This window comes from Pyxicephalus adspersus, chromosome 11, assembly GCF_032062135.1.
Source record: "Pyxicephalus adspersus chromosome 11, UCB_Pads_2.0, whole genome shotgun sequence".
In the NCBI taxonomy this organism is placed as follows: Eukaryota; Metazoa; Chordata; class Amphibia; order Anura; family Pyxicephalidae; genus Pyxicephalus; species Pyxicephalus adspersus.
The window spans coordinates 18,794,454-18,810,129 of NC_092868.1; the positions used below are offsets into that span (position 1 = coordinate 18,794,454).

Below are 15,676 nucleotides of genomic sequence, written 5' to 3' on the forward strand. Positions count from 1 at the left end.
CCCCCAACTTCCCCACTGCTCCATTTGACTCTTTGTAGTAAAGAGAGAAACAAATTGAACCTGTCTGTGAGACATCAAAGGATTTGCCTTTCTCCTATGATCTACAAGTGCTGGTGTTTGGTGTTCAGAGCTGTCACATAAAGGGGAAGGGAGAAAGTCTGAAGCCCTGTGTTATCTCCAAGTCACAGGAGGGCTAAATGGACATGTAAGTGGGTGAATGTAAGTATATTAAAATAAAGGGGAAAGTTAAGTAAACTTGTTGCTTTGCCTTCCCTGGCTAAATAAAGGATAACCTTAAGATGCACTTTGCTGTTTAGAACTGTTAACAGTAGCCATATATGTGTATGTAGTAATTTTGAGAGAATAAACAGAGTATTAAAAAGATAATAAGATGCTGGAAAGAGAAACGTTCATGGCCATCAAAATCTTATATATTGGGGTTGATTTATTAAGGCTCTTAAAGGCTGGAGAGGATACACTTTCATCAGTAAAGCTGTGTGATCAAGCAAACCTGGAATGGATTTCCTAAAAGTTTTAATTTCTTTTTAGCAACAGTTTTTAGGTATGGACCAGATCCATTCCAGGTTTTCTGGATTACCCAGCTTCACTAATGAAAGTGTATCCTCTCCAGTCTTGGAGAGCTGTCAAAAATCAGGCCAATTATGTTAATATTTGTTTGTTTTTTATTTAATTAGATCCTACTAGGATTTACAATGGCATATCATGATATTTATGAGATTTTAGGGTTTAAAATTTGGGTTTACAAAACACTGTCACTTTAAGGTTTAGGTGAACTAAATAGAAAATTTGTCATAATCTAGACATTTATCCACTTTGGTAAAATGCATTGGAGTCAAAGAGGGGGAGGTAAAACAAAAGTTTTTTTAAGGATGGTTCTATTTGGGTTGCCTTTATATGGCTACTGAGGTTTGGGAAAGTTCCTTTCAATTAATCTGGACCAGTTATTGCACTAGAAACTACTTCTTAATATTTGTTAATGTGACATTGTGAAGAAAAGGAGATATAGTATCAATTGCCAATTTGTTGCCTGTTTATTGTAATGGCCACCTGTTTGTTGCTTGCAAATTGTCACAGCTGCCAATTTATTGTCCAAGTATTGTTGTGATTGCCCATTTCCTGCCTAATTTTTTATTATACAGTACCTATGCTGCTTTGACAATAGTATAGGTAAGCTCTAAATATGAGTTACAGCTGAATTTTGAGCTGGGGGGAAAAAGTAACCTTTGCAGTGGGTCCTTTTTGCACTAAAAAGGTAACATTTCTCCAGGGAATAATACAAATTATAAATTATATTTCCTATTCATTCCCCCAGCACCTATTTTTTCATTCCCTGTCTGGACCACTAGTGGACCACTAGCTTTTCTAATGTATGCAATGACTTCAGAGAGCCTGAAATTGGACATCAAGGAGAGATGTCAGTTTTAATGTAACACTAATGTTCTAGGCAGAAGAGGTTTTAATACTCACAAGAAAATACATTAACTGTGAAAATGACACACCCTTGCCACACCTCCATATTGCTGACTATAACAATTACAAAAACAATTAGCAACAGTTATGGGGTAGGCCCCAATTTTGAAAATAGTTTTGGTTCATTTAAATCTGAGTGGTCCTTGAGGTGCAAAAGGTTAGCAACCACTGCTTTAAATGGCAACTTCACTTACTTTCCCCACTCCTAGTCATGTCCCTGAGGCTCGCTATGATATTTGCAAACATCATACACAAACACTAATGTAGTCCTGTTATGGGGGGGGGGGGGGGGGCCAGAAACCAGGCTATGGCACTAACCTGTAGTTAACAGAGGATCCTGGGCCTTCACTATGTGGAAGAGTGAGGATAATAATAAATAAAGTTGGCAGTGCCTCCACCCAGGGTCTCTGTTAGCAGAGGGGCTCCCTTCCTGGGACATCAATGAGTACACATCAAGCACCTAGCTGAGTCGTGAGGAGAATTGTGAACAGATATACCTGGGTATATATACAGTCTATAACCACAAATACCTCCAGTTATGATCAGTGTCATGATGAGTTGCAGAGGCCAGTGGAGTTTATTGTAGCATGTCCTGATGAGATGATCCTGAAAACAGCAGCAAGGAGATCCTCCAACTGGCAACTGGGCTGTGTATGCTGTGATCCTGGATTGCAGGGATGCAGGCAAAGTCTCTGGAACAATCAATCAATCTGCACTACTACTTAGACCCTAGCAATCACACTAATCTGCCAATGCAACCGGACCTCTGCTACCTATGGGCCATCAGATGCCTAACCAATGCTAGATGTAACTAGACAGGGGGTGCAGATCAGCAAAGATAACTGAAAGGGCAGACCCAATATATATTTGTGTATGTAGCTGATACACTGACAGTAGGGATTTCCCAAAGTGATCTCTGATAACAGATATCACATATACCCCATTAATACAGAGGGTAATATTATAATACTGCACTACACACAGACACAACAGTCAGTGTCTTCTGGAAGGGATGCAGGCACCTACTCTGGCTGAGCACATGTTCTCATCTCTGCCCCTGTACTTTCTGCATTTCTTTATATCCTGATGGGGTTTATAAGGCCACTATCGGGGGCAGGAAACGCTTTATTTGTAGTTTACAAAGTTACAACTCAGCTAGCAGATAGAAAAAAGGCAGTCCCCTACACTAACTTACTCTTTGCTTTGTATTTTAAGTTTAAGAAAACCTTACCCAGCATGGTATTGTGAGGAGGAAGGGAAATATCTTGTTTGCACGAGTGCCAGGGGTATAATTTCAAAAAAGCTGAACAAATAGCAATGATGTGCAAACTCATTGCAAAAAATAACCTCTATCATATAAAAATCAATGGCCCTTTAACATCTTTGCAGTGTTATGGTATCCAAGGTATGATTAAAGAGGATTTTAAAATGCAAAAGCAGCATCTCCTCTCCCTAGCCTTGTGTCCCCAACGTTCACCCAGCTGGCTGGCATTGGCAGGAGAAGACACTATGGGAATTGGGGAAAAAGGTAGGGGTTTTACCCTCCCTAGAAATTCCACCCCGAGTGGAATGCATCCACACTGAGCCACAGTCGGGAACACCGCCAGGGAGGTTAAGGTGAATGAGTTAGCACACATTATGTTGTACATTAATGTTTTGTGTTAAGATGGCTATTTTATTGAATAAACTGACAATTCATCCTAAAATCCCTGCTAAAATCTTTTTTTGTCTGACTTAATATACAGAAACACACTTCAGTTCCTTACAACAACATGCTACAAAACAGGTCCTTTGCCCCAGTGCATGGGGTGCAATTCATAATCAATAGCAACACAATGCATGTGTGTTACCAATATGCAGATGTGTGAATCAAATCCTAATTGATCTTGTGCACACTAATCTTAAACTATACTGGAAAAATGTACACACGTTGAACTTTTGTTGTTGGAAGGGATCTTTTCATGATCCTTTCTATTGACAAAAGGCTACATACAGCCCCGTTCTGCTCTATGGAGAGGGGAGAATGAGCAAGCGGCACAACGCTGTGCTCTCTCGATTTCACTTGCATGGCGGTTGTTAGTTGTTCATGGATCCGCCAGGACGAATGGATGGACAACTCCTGAACACATGTCAGATTTTCATCCGATACAAGCCCTGAAGTTATAATTCAACAAAAATAATCTGACGTGTGTATGTAGCCATAGGCAATAGGCCTAGGTATGTGCAGCCTTTTTTTATAATAATAAACTTTATTTACAAAGCCCTGCATATTAAATAGGCTTAGTTTACAATCTCCATACACCCCAGGGCTGGATAGAATGGATTCCTGTGCCTGTGGGTTTAATCATTGTGGCCAAAGGCAATCAAGATGTTTGAAGCTCCCTAATCTGGAAGAAGACTAGGTAAAATGGTAAGCTGGATAAATGTTACATGACAATAATTGTTAGTATATATTTTAGGCTATAGCCCCATAGTTGTGTGTATAATTTATAGTTTTTATCCCAATAGGTAGATATGTATATACTGTATGTTATAGGCTACATTCCCAGTAGTATATTGTAATAATAATTATACGTATAATTTACCAGTGCATGAAGGTATGGATGTGGGTATTTGTATTTAATTAAAAGTTATTTGTTTACTCCTGGTCTGTCGCACAAACCCCCTGGCGCACTCCAAACATTAGATAGCTACAGTCTCCTACACATTACCATTACCTCTAAATGACCGTACCATTACCTCTAAGTGATAATAAATAACTTTGCTGGCCCCTTTCATCAGAGGTGTACAGAGTTTAATGATACCAGAACTTGGGGATGGATATATGACAGGACAGATGGAGTGAAATGATAGCCCCATCCAGGCCTTTGGTGATACCTAGGTTATATGAGCCTTACTGTGGCTCCACAATTTCTACATCAAAGGTGGCTTGGAGGTTTTAATTACTGAAGTTTAAATTAACGAACCCCAAACTAAGGGAATATGTCAGCCAATAGGTGTCCTACAAATCATGCCTATTAGCCAATCCTAAATCTGCAATTTAGATTAACTGTTTAAGAATGGGAGCTGGGAAAATGACAGTTAAGCAACAAAAAGCCAGAGACAGAGAGAATGGAGGAAAAGTGGGAAAATGGAGAATAGGGGTACCTTATAAAGCATGTAGCTATAAAATAGTGTTTCATGTTTATACTAATATTGTGTTATTATACTGTTTTGAAGTTGCAGGGTTTATGTACTAACAACCATTATTTTGTTGATTTGAGTTCCTAAATATATATCTGACAATACTGCTGCGTATTTTTGTGTTTCCAACTTGTTTCTTGAATAGACTGTTTTAGCGACTTGCTATTATTTATGTATGAATCTTCATTTGCAGAATATATATGTGCATGAAAATGGTTATCTAATATTCACGTTTATGCAGATATTATTCATATTCAACAGTAGGTCAGTTTAGGTTCATAGCTTTAAAGACAAATAAGGCTTTTGTTTAGTACATGGGCACTAAAATCCTGCTTAGTAGATAGGTTTTAAAAATAACCAAATTTAAATGTTTGTTTTTGTTTTAATTGTTTTCCATTTACAGTATGTAACTAAAGGCAATGCAGATGCCATTGTATTATCTGGAATGGTACATCAAGCTCATGGATGTTAATTTATAGATTGTGGATGGAAAGGGTTACATGATGCTCAAAAATAAATAAATATATATGTATGTATGTGTGTGTGTGTGTATATATATATATATATATATAAATGTCTTCTACTCTAGTCAGACAAGTCAGCCTTTTAAATAAAGCTATTTTAGTGGTGTTTTGAAATCAGGAAAACATATTTGGCAATAACTGAGTAAAGCAGAACTCCAAACAAAATGATCAAGAGCTTTGCTTGCTTTTGCTGCTATGTTTACCTTTAATCTAGAGATATTATCCCCAATAGTTTTCTTTTTCTGCCAGTGGATATCCAGTCTGATAGCCAGCATTATTCAGCCCATTGCTTTGGAGTCCAGGTTCACATGGACCCTCCTCAGTAGACAATGAAAGTAAAAGAAGAATAGTGATGAGCTTATTTGGTTTGTCGCTCCATTTTCTCTTCCTTTGGTCATATAATTTATCAGCACTCCCTGCCCTGCTTCTTCCTTTCATTCCCCAGGAATGCTGTACATGCAATGCAAAAATCTGCTACCAGGTCAAATGTAGGTACTGTGCCAGCACAGAATATTAATATATGCTTAGAGTTTAGCTTTAATGCTGTGTGCATGAACTGCAATGGCAGTTAAGTGACAATTAACACCGGAATACTTCACCAAGAAAGGTTTACCTGTTCTAATGGTTAAGAAAATGTTGTCTATAACTATCTAATTGCAAAGACTTTTTTTTCTTTATTGTTCATTGAGGAATACAGTATATTTTGCTTTATTTTTTTCTGTTTACTCTTTTGGTGATTTTTCATGGTTATCTTCAATCAGCAGCTCACTAGGTGACTGAATACCCCGAATCCTTTTGGTATCCTCAATTTACCCATCAGGCACAAGAGCTATTGCAAAAACCTCATTTAAAAACAGATGATGCATGCCTCAGGTACATATGACCAGTGGTCCTCAACTGCGTGTAGACCTGTATTTTACCCCCTGGCTGCAGAACACTGGATCATGAAGCTTCCCTTTTCTTCGGCGTATAGTGGCTTCTGGCAGGGACAAAAATGTCCATAGGCAAATATAAAGGGGGGGGGGGAAGGTAGTGCCCTTGGCAATTGCCCTACCCCAAAACTGCCCCTGAATGCTGGGACTCATTTTGACTGGAGGCTAAAAGTAATGTTTCACTCAATAGTCATGAGACCTCAACTGTTTTTATTCATGTGGTAGACAGGGTAAAGGTGCAAGTGTTCCAATTTTGCTGGCTATTAGTGGTGTTCTGAAAAATACGATTATGTCCCCAATTTTTTTCCAAGCTTAATTCAGGACTTTTACCCTCATGCATCAACAGTAACCAAACGTAGATTGCCAGGTAGCCGGCCTACCTATGTCTTTACAGACCTCTGTAAAAGTCAAGGCACAGAAGCTCATGGTGCCATTTTTGGTGTTGCACTGAGCAGGGCCTCTCTGATGTGCCTTGACTTTGACAGAGGTTCAAAGCAGCGGTTAGGAAAAACTAGCTATTAAAAGTGAAAAACATACAGAATGGACATTGTTTCACAAATACTGATATTTTGGTAGCCACGGTCACATTAAATCAGTTTACAGAGTAAAATATATAATAAAAAGGAAAATAAAAAACACATTGCTATTTTTCCAAATAGATTAAAGATTTTCTCTTTACAAAGCCACATTTGTCCTTCTGCTATTTGGGAGTAATTATTGACCTAAAAGACTGCTAGTTTGCGGTAAGATAGATAGGATTATAATGCAGCAGTTTGTAGAAAAAAAAGATAACATTCAAAAAAGGTACACAGTATCTCCCAAAGACATACTGTATATCCTGTTGCAAACTGAGGAAATTGCAGTCTAGAGAATAAAATAATATTAATTTTAAAAAATGCAAGCGTTAAAAAGATGTTCTACTCACAAGGCTGGTATTTCTCCTGCTGCCAACCAGGAAAGTTGTGGTCTAGAAAGCACAAAAATACAGAGAGATTTTTTTTCCAAGGCCACAATTTCTCCTGCTGAAAATTAGGGAAATATATTATTATTTTTTTTTAATTATAATTCATATAGTCAAATCACATAATTTTATTGTAGCACTTCCTCCCTCAGGAGGGGCTGGGTATTTCCGGTTCTCCTGACTATGCCACTTACTCTGGTCTGGCTCAATACACCAATGGAATAAGTTCAAACAAAAAAGGGTTTATTTAAGAGGTGAACAACATATAATAAAGAATCAAAAAAACTTGAATGGAGCATTCATGAATCAAACAGTTCTCCTTGGAAAGAGCAAGGGTGGAGAAAATAAATACAGTTCTGACATGAACATATACCAATTCCTCTCATTTCCAACAGGGACTTTCTAACAATACAATGAGTTAGTTTAAGGATAAGGACAGAGAGAAAAAAATGAATCAAAGCCACCAGCAGGCAAACCGCTAACAGGATTGAGTTCCAAGGCAGGAATAGGTTATATCTGACACTACAGTTCCTATAAGCCAGCAGGAATTTTTTGAATGCAGAAGACTGCCGTTAGCAGTTGAGAAAAAGTTCCCCATACAACAGGTAGTACTTATCTGAAGGGCCACAGCCACCTGTTCCACTTTGAAGGGTTGCTCAATCTAACAGCAGATACACTAGTCTCATTGCTTCTGCCACCTGAATCAATAGCTTCCCTCTTGCTGGTCTCTTAATCAATGTGCCCAGGCGGGGCTGGATCTCCACTGTAGTCATTCCCCTCTCTCTTTTCTCCCTGGGAAACTTCCTGCCCCCTCCACAAAACGTTCCCCAAGCCCCCTCTCTCTATGCAACAGGTTCCTCCCTTCTTTTGTTCCCTCTCCATTCTGCCATCCAGCGGTAGTTTAGACACAATGCCCCTGATTCATCAAGCAAAATCGGATTATCGGTCGCGCATTCGTATTAGCGATCCGGAATCGTGCGCGATTGCGCTATTCAACAACTGAAAAAGCTCGCGCACGGAGCCGCGCTTATCCGACAGCTTTTTACTGGCGATCATGCATTAAAAGATTGACAGCTTAAAAGATCCTCCTTATTTGCGCAGCTGAAATCTAATCGCCTTAATTGGCAGATTCGCGCCCCCTATTGCTCATTATTCTCAAGGCAGGAATCCGGCTGGCAGGCGCGTGCGCGAGCGCGCTTCGGCTCCGGACCGCGATAACCGCGATCGCTGGTCGCGCGCACTTTCGCGCTTCCAGCGATCGCGGATTTCAATGATGAATCAGGGGCAGTGTCTTCATACAATATAATAACATTGCTAACAACGTTAACCTTAAAGTCTTTTAAGGACATAAACACATCTGCTCCCTTACAGGGGCTACACACTCCCCCCACTGAGAGTCTTTGGCCCCCAAAGGAAAAAAACAATATCTATAGCAACATGGCAAATTACCAGGGAACTAAATTGACTTGAGAACAAGTTTCAGTAAATTGAGGAGGCAGAGGAAACTTCCACCAAGGTGTATTAGGCCAAGAACTAGGGAAGTAATCCTTTTTTTCAGGCACAGACTTCACTGTGGCTTTAATAATTCTGTGAGCGGTCACAATAACTTTTTCTGTACTACTTCCAGGTAGGTCATAAGTTAATCTTTTCGGGGCTCGCACCGGATGCTTCTCTCTTGGTTCTACAGTTCCAAGTGGTTCTTGGTCAGCAACCTCAACTCTTACTTCAGCGGGTGGTGACAGAGAATCTTCTACTATAGCAAGAGGGCCCATCTCAGTCTCCTCTTGTAACTCAGAAGAAATGTCTCTACTCTCACATTCAGTTGTAACCTGAGGTACAAACTCAGGTGCCTCCACCCTCAATGAGCTAGGGTAGGGCTAGTCAAAACAACAATTGTTGTCTTCAGTCGCCTGTTCCCAAAGCCAATTTGTCTCAGTTTCCTCTTCCCAGTCGTTTTTCTTCTCCTCTGGCTCACATTGGTTAGATTCTGGAAGAAATAATCTTGACCGTGTTACAGGGATCCTTCTCTAAAACATTCTCTCCACTGGTGGAGACACTCGTAGTGTTTCAATTAGGGGCAAGAGCTGATTCCTATGCCACGTCTTCAGTGGTCCTGTTTTTCCCTCAGGACAAATCTGGTATACAGGAAGATTTATCAGTTGAGCACAACTGATACTCCTTGACCTCTTCACCCCCAACATATCCACTAGCTCTCTAACTAGTTTGCTCTCAAAATCTCTCCCTTGATCTGAGTGGATTCCCTGTAGTAGACCATAATGAACAAAGTTCTTCTCCACCAGGACTTTAGCTACAGTGGAGGCTTTCTGGTCTTTTGTTGTAAATGCTTGGGCATAATGATTGAAATGATCTGTGACCACCAGGATGTTCCCCTGTCCACTTGTGTCTGATTCCAAGCACAGAAAATCCATGCACACCAGCTCCATAGGACTTTTACTCTGCAAGTGACCTATTGGAGTGGCTCTTGATGGAAGAACTTTTCATTGAATACACCTCAAACATGAGTGGCATTAACTCTCTACTTCAGCCCGCATACAAGGCCAATAGAATCAATCTCGAATCAGTTGAAACGTTCTTTCCACTCCAATGTGACCATGGTCATCGTGCAAAGCTGTCAAGACAAGGTGTTTATGCTTTTCAGGAAGGAACAGTTGTAATTTCTCTTGAGGGTCTTCAGGAGGGGCCCTCTGGTAAACTAAACCACCTCTCAAGTGTGGTCTGGACCATTCTTTAAGCGCCAGCTTGGCTTTCTCAGTTTGCAGAATTTCACTCTCTTCACCCCCATTCTTCAATAGCTCATTCAAAGGCCTGGCAAATTTTGGCGATCCCCTCCACAAATCTTTTATAGTATGAGCAGAACCCCAGGAATGATCTAAGCTCTTCTACAGTTCGGGGTCGCGGACAGCTTCCAGCTTTGGGGGGGATCAGTGGCCACACCATCTGCCGAGACAACATGTCCCAGGTAAGTAACAGATAGAAGACAAGAATTGGCATTTTTCTAGGGACAGCTTGAAGCCTTCACTCTGGAGACGACCCAAGACCTTTATCAGACATTCCTCATGTTTTTCCAGAGTTCGACCGAAAACAATCAGGTCATCCAGGTACACCAGTACTTCCAGAAGATGCATGTCACCCATTGTCCTCTCCATCAGCTGTTGGAACAAGGCTGGAGCTCCTTTCAGGCTCTGAGGCATACGATTAAACTGGAAAAATCCAACAGGACAAATGAAAGCCTTCTTCTCCTTATCTTTGGGATATATGGGAATTTGATGATACCCACTTCTCAGATCCAGCACACTAAACCACTTAGCCCCTGACAAGCACTGTAGGGCATGCTTAATCCTCGGAGTGATGTACTGGTCGGGTATCATCCTCCTGTTCAATGTACGACAGTCAATGCATAAGCGGAGAGACCCATTTTTCCAGACCACTACAACTGGCGAGGCATAAGGGCTTCTTGACTCACTGAAAACTCCAGTCCTCTTCAGCTCACTGAGATATTCCCGAAAATCATCCAAATCTGCCAGTCAAGACCTTTCTTGGAAGGGCTTGTCATCAGATAGACGGATGTGATGTTGAACGCTCTTTGCACATCCCACATCAAACTCATCAGTGGAGAACAGCTTCGGCCCACTTCACTTCTCCCAATAGCATCCGAGCCCGGAGCTTCATCGGTGAACCAGTGGTATTTTTGACACTTATAAGAATTTTTCCGTTATTTTGTTTCAGATCCTGAGTGGGCACTGTCCCAGGTACCAGCTCAACTCTAACCTCCTGGCCTTCCCCAGAGGCTGTCTCCAAAAGTAAATAAGGTCCCGGCTGTTTATATGTCAACCGCACTTCTGCTCTGAGGCATGCCACCTCCCCCGGTTGTAAGACTCTCTTATTGTTCTCCAGAATCCACAATTTTCCCACTCCTTCTGGTGGGGCATCCTTTTCTTTAGGAAGCTCTGATATACAGACTTCAGTGAAGGATGAACTTTCCCTGAAGAAGGGCATTCTTGATCCACTATCGGGGTGAGTATTCTCCTCACCAAATTTGAGTTTGTCCCTATGATCAGGGAATTTCCCGAGGACCCAGGGGAGTGAGGGCACACAATGGCAAGGGTATTGTAAGACCCTTCTGACCCAGCCAACCGAGGATCCACAGTCAATTTGATCTGAACATAGCCATCATAGGGAAGCTTCTGGGCACCAACACCCCAAATCTCCAAACTCTCCAACGTCTGTATTGGTATGTGCTTCAGATGCTTATCATAAAGGTCCTGGTCTAATAGGGTAAACTGGGCTCCAGAGTCAAGGAGGGCGTTAGTATATATCCCTTTGATTTGAATAGGAATCACAGGTGAGTATCAAATCAAATCTTTGGGGAGTTTCTGAATATCAATTAATTTTGAGGTTCCAGTGGTCTGAAAACCCCATTTTTTCTTTTCCAGAGCAGAGCTGGAGGCTGGTGTGCCTATCCCCTCCGTAACAAGGAGGCTGTCCTAGGCATAGAGGATAACATTTTCCCCTTCTCTTCCTCATTTTTGGGAATGGAGCTGACTAGAGTTTTAGGGCACCCAGTTGGCTCTTTCACTGGGACCATTGGAAGTTTCCCTGAAACTTTTCTGCAAGTAGTTGCTCGGTCAACTTTTTCAAGTTCTCTTGGTTGGGGCATTGTTTCTGGAGATGTCCCTTTTCACCACATCGGTAGCAGTATCCCCGTATTGGTCGTGAAATAGGCACACTCACAGTACCAACCTTTTCTTTGGTGGCCTCTAACAGTGGTCTAATTTTCATGGCCCTATTTTCTTTCAGCTTTTTTACTGTTTTTTTTTAACTGTACGTGGGATGTGGTAAGAGCCTGAATGGCCTGCATCATCTGAGATTGTGATTGCGCAAACTTGGTGAAAGTGCCCATCAAGGTAACTACTTGGCTTTGCAATTTTGTTAACCCGGAGTCGGTGACTTCAGTATTAAAGAACGCAACACCTGCTGACAGAGTAATTCTGTTCTCCAGCATACAGACTGACGCAAACACGGGCAAATTATTCTGGGATTTGGCGTCTAAAAGGGCCTCTTCCTTTTTCACTTGTCAGATCATTTGGGTGTAAGTCAGCTCATCCCTTCTTTCTCTTATTCTTATCTTCCACATGACTGCTCAAATTGGTAAAGAACTCTTTTCACAACAAAAACTGATATCTTTTCAGTTCTACCAAACACATCGTACAGGGTGTCCAGATAATCTTGAGCCACACAATCCTCCTTAGACAAAGTCAAGTTTCGAATAGCCTCCGCTGTGGGTCCTTTTAGACTTTCAGTGATGCGTTGTTTCTTGTGAGATTCAGGGACGTCCTATTCAGTCAAAGCCTGAGTGGCCTGGTCCACCCAGGATTCAAAGTCGTCTTCACCCACGGCTGTGGGTTATCTCCCTGAAAGAAAACGTAATTTGTGGTACCCGAATCCGGTATAGGGCTGGGTAGGTTTTAAACACCTCTCAACCAGATGACTCAGGGCATTCAGGACATCTGATCTTATTACATTCTGAGAACTGGCAGCTCCTATATATGTTGTACTTGTAGCAGGAGGTGGTGTCTTCCTTCCCTGTAATATCTCAGATGGTGGGGCGGCACTCAATTCAGGAGTGATAATATGGGCCAGTTTCTCCTTAGGAAGCAGTATACTTGTGGGTAACTGCTCCCACGATAGAGGGTCTCCCCATTCCAAAAATGCAAAGGGTTGCGTTGGGTCAGTCTTAATATCTAGCAGAAAACTCCTGCCCACACTAGACAACCTCTGGATAACTTGGCAAATTTGTGGATCAGTCCATGTTACAGCAGGGAGCTGCAACACTCTAAAATTCTCTGGAGACAATTTGTGATTCTTGCACCACTCTGCAACTGTCTTTGGGTCCATTATGTAATGCAGGCAGACCCAGGAATCCAAGGAGGCTTAGAAAAAAAAGGATTAGAAAAAAAAATCCCAGACGAGCCCCCACAACCAGTGTAGGCTTTACAAGAGACCAGCAGCCATTAGATCCTTGACTCAAACTTAAGCTCTTGGGTCTGGATCAAGAATTCAACAAACTATAGTTAGCATCAGGAGGGAGGACACCAACAGCACCACTACTAATCGCACTACCACCAGTAGTGGCAGACAAAAAGAGGTCCTGTTATACATGGATGAGAGTGGTGAGCAGGTAAGTATCCATCAAAAAAATTTTTGACTCCTCGTGATGATGAATCTTTTGCTGTGTGCAACAAAGGTAAACACAGGGTAAACCGTACATAAACAGTTCTAACCCAGTCCTAATCCAGCACATGAAGAAGCATCATCCATTGATCTGGGAGAAACACTTTGCCCAGTAAATCCTACTACGTGCTCAACCCTCTTCTCAAAAGTTTAAAATATCTAATGTTGCTGTTACTCCAAATGCAGGTACTACTGCTCCTGCTGTTTTTGCTGTTGTTGTCCATGAAGCTCCATCATCATCAGCACAAGAACTTTGTGGTACACATGTACAGACAGGGCCGTCTTCGTCTCTCCTTCAGAGTCCACTTACTCCATCTTCTCTTTCTACATCTTCATCTTGTAGTCCTCCATTGGAGAACGTTTGGCCAGGAAGTACACTTCCAGCCATCCTCAGCCTTGTCAACCAAACACTCTCGGGCCAAACTACTGGTGGTACAGTCCCTGCCACACAAGAGAAATGTATTGCTAATAGCAAAAAGATGAATACTATATTGGAAAATTCTTAAACCCCTGCAAACTTTTTTCAAGTATTTTTTTTTTTTTTGCAAAGGAATTTTTCAAGCTTTCTGACAGACAAAAACTTTTTCCTTTACCCCCCTAGCGTTCTAATTCTGTCCATATTTCCACGCAAAAAGCATTATATTTTTTTGCATGGAAATTTATTTTACATTGTAGGCCTAACTCACTGAAATATGTACAATATTTAATACATTTAATAATAAACTTTAAATACAAAAACACAAAAATCTGTAAAAAACAATTGTGAAACATCTAACAGTTATATTACAGTAGCATGTATAAGATCTATATAATATAATTATATTATATAAAGATTTCCTTGTATTGGACTCAGTACAGCTATATTGAATCCAATACAAATCTTTTTGAATTTCCCGCCGCTCCTCGCGCCCACGCTCGAATGTGACAGCCAAACTCCCTTTTCTATCCCTGGTGGTCTAACCATTTTCACCCACAGGTTAACTGCTTTTTTGTGCAGACTATTGTCAAGAGTCTGCAATATTCTTCACTTCATCACTAGCTGCATACTCTTAATCTAAGCTTCTCATCAACATTTTCGAATACCCATTACTCTGCTGAGAACCCGGCATGTTCCCAATAGCCCAACTTTGCAGTTTTTAACATTTTTTATGTTCCCCAGCATGCATAACATTTTCAAAGCAGAACCATCATACTGAACAATATGTATGACCACATTTCAAGAACACCCACATTTGCAAAGCAATAAAAATTTTACACAGCATTTTCATCAGTATAAGTAATTTTGAAGAGAGTTCATTTGCATTTGCAAAAGTTGCACAATTTTATGGCACATTTACTAACTGCGCACTACATGCAGTCTCCGAGCCCTCTGACCTGGTATCTGCAGACATCCCTTCAAGGTTAACACCATTTGGGGTCCACAAACTGTTGAATTGGCCTTATGAGGCACTAGACCTATTTCATCTCAGCACAGCATACATATAGTATTGATGCCATATATTGATAATGCTTCAATTATGTTGGTAATTGCACCCAACGCGTTTCGCCTTGTTAGGCTTCCTTAGGGTTAGTAGCTTTGCAACATGTATTTTGGCACTTGTAGTGTTAATATCTAGGCCAATAAAGATAAGTGTTAATTACATTGTAGATGTGTAATCAGATATTTATTTTAGTATAAATAGTCTGTAACCACTTCTAATATCAATATGGGTTGATAGTAAACAAACCCATCCACATATTAAGGAATAAATATCCATATTGGTCATAATCTAATGGAAACATAATTATTGTTCAACTAGTGTGAAAAAGAACTCACATGATTTCTGTTGAATCGTACGATATGCTTACTGCAAGTGTTTTAGGCTGATGATCGTCTCCTCAACATAGAGAATAATATAGTGATAGATGTATACAAGGATTAAGTATCTAGGAATTAAGTGTAGAGGACGTTTATATCTTCAGGCAATCATTACATAGGCAAAGTGTTACAGATTTTTTTTTTTTTAAATATATATGTCTTTGGGAATGTTAGGCATTACCTTGGTATCAAGGGATTCTTAGTCCAAGAGTGTATAAAGTATCAATGATGGGAAAAATCCAGCAGACAGGAACACGGTGGTCTGCAGACAGGAACAGGAACACGGTCTGCAGATTCGTGTGCAGAGGAGCAGGGAGATCTAAGAGATCGCCGCTCCATTTAAAGGACAGTGTTCTCAAGACCTCCCCCTCAGCACACGTGCACGCAGCCGGCATCTGTGGAATCCCCAGACGCCGGCTGGTTGACGTAGGGCCGGATGGCATAGACTCATCAGTCTATGTCACTAGGCAGGGAG

At 41.0% G+C, this 15,676-nt stretch overlaps 1 protein-coding gene across 1 annotated transcript in view; it reads right to left on the reverse strand.

The window, feature by feature from the left end:
* Positions 1-15,404, reverse strand: part of LOC140340461 (suppressor of cytokine signaling 3-like) — a 143,166-nt gene extending 127,762 nt beyond the window's left edge. The window contains exon 1 of the mRNA XM_072425685.1: positions 15,383-15,404. The gene's annotated coding sequence lies outside the window, so the exon portion shown is untranslated. The remainder of the gene's footprint in view (positions 1-15,382) is intronic.
* Between the last annotated feature and the right edge of the window lie 272 nt (positions 15,405-15,676).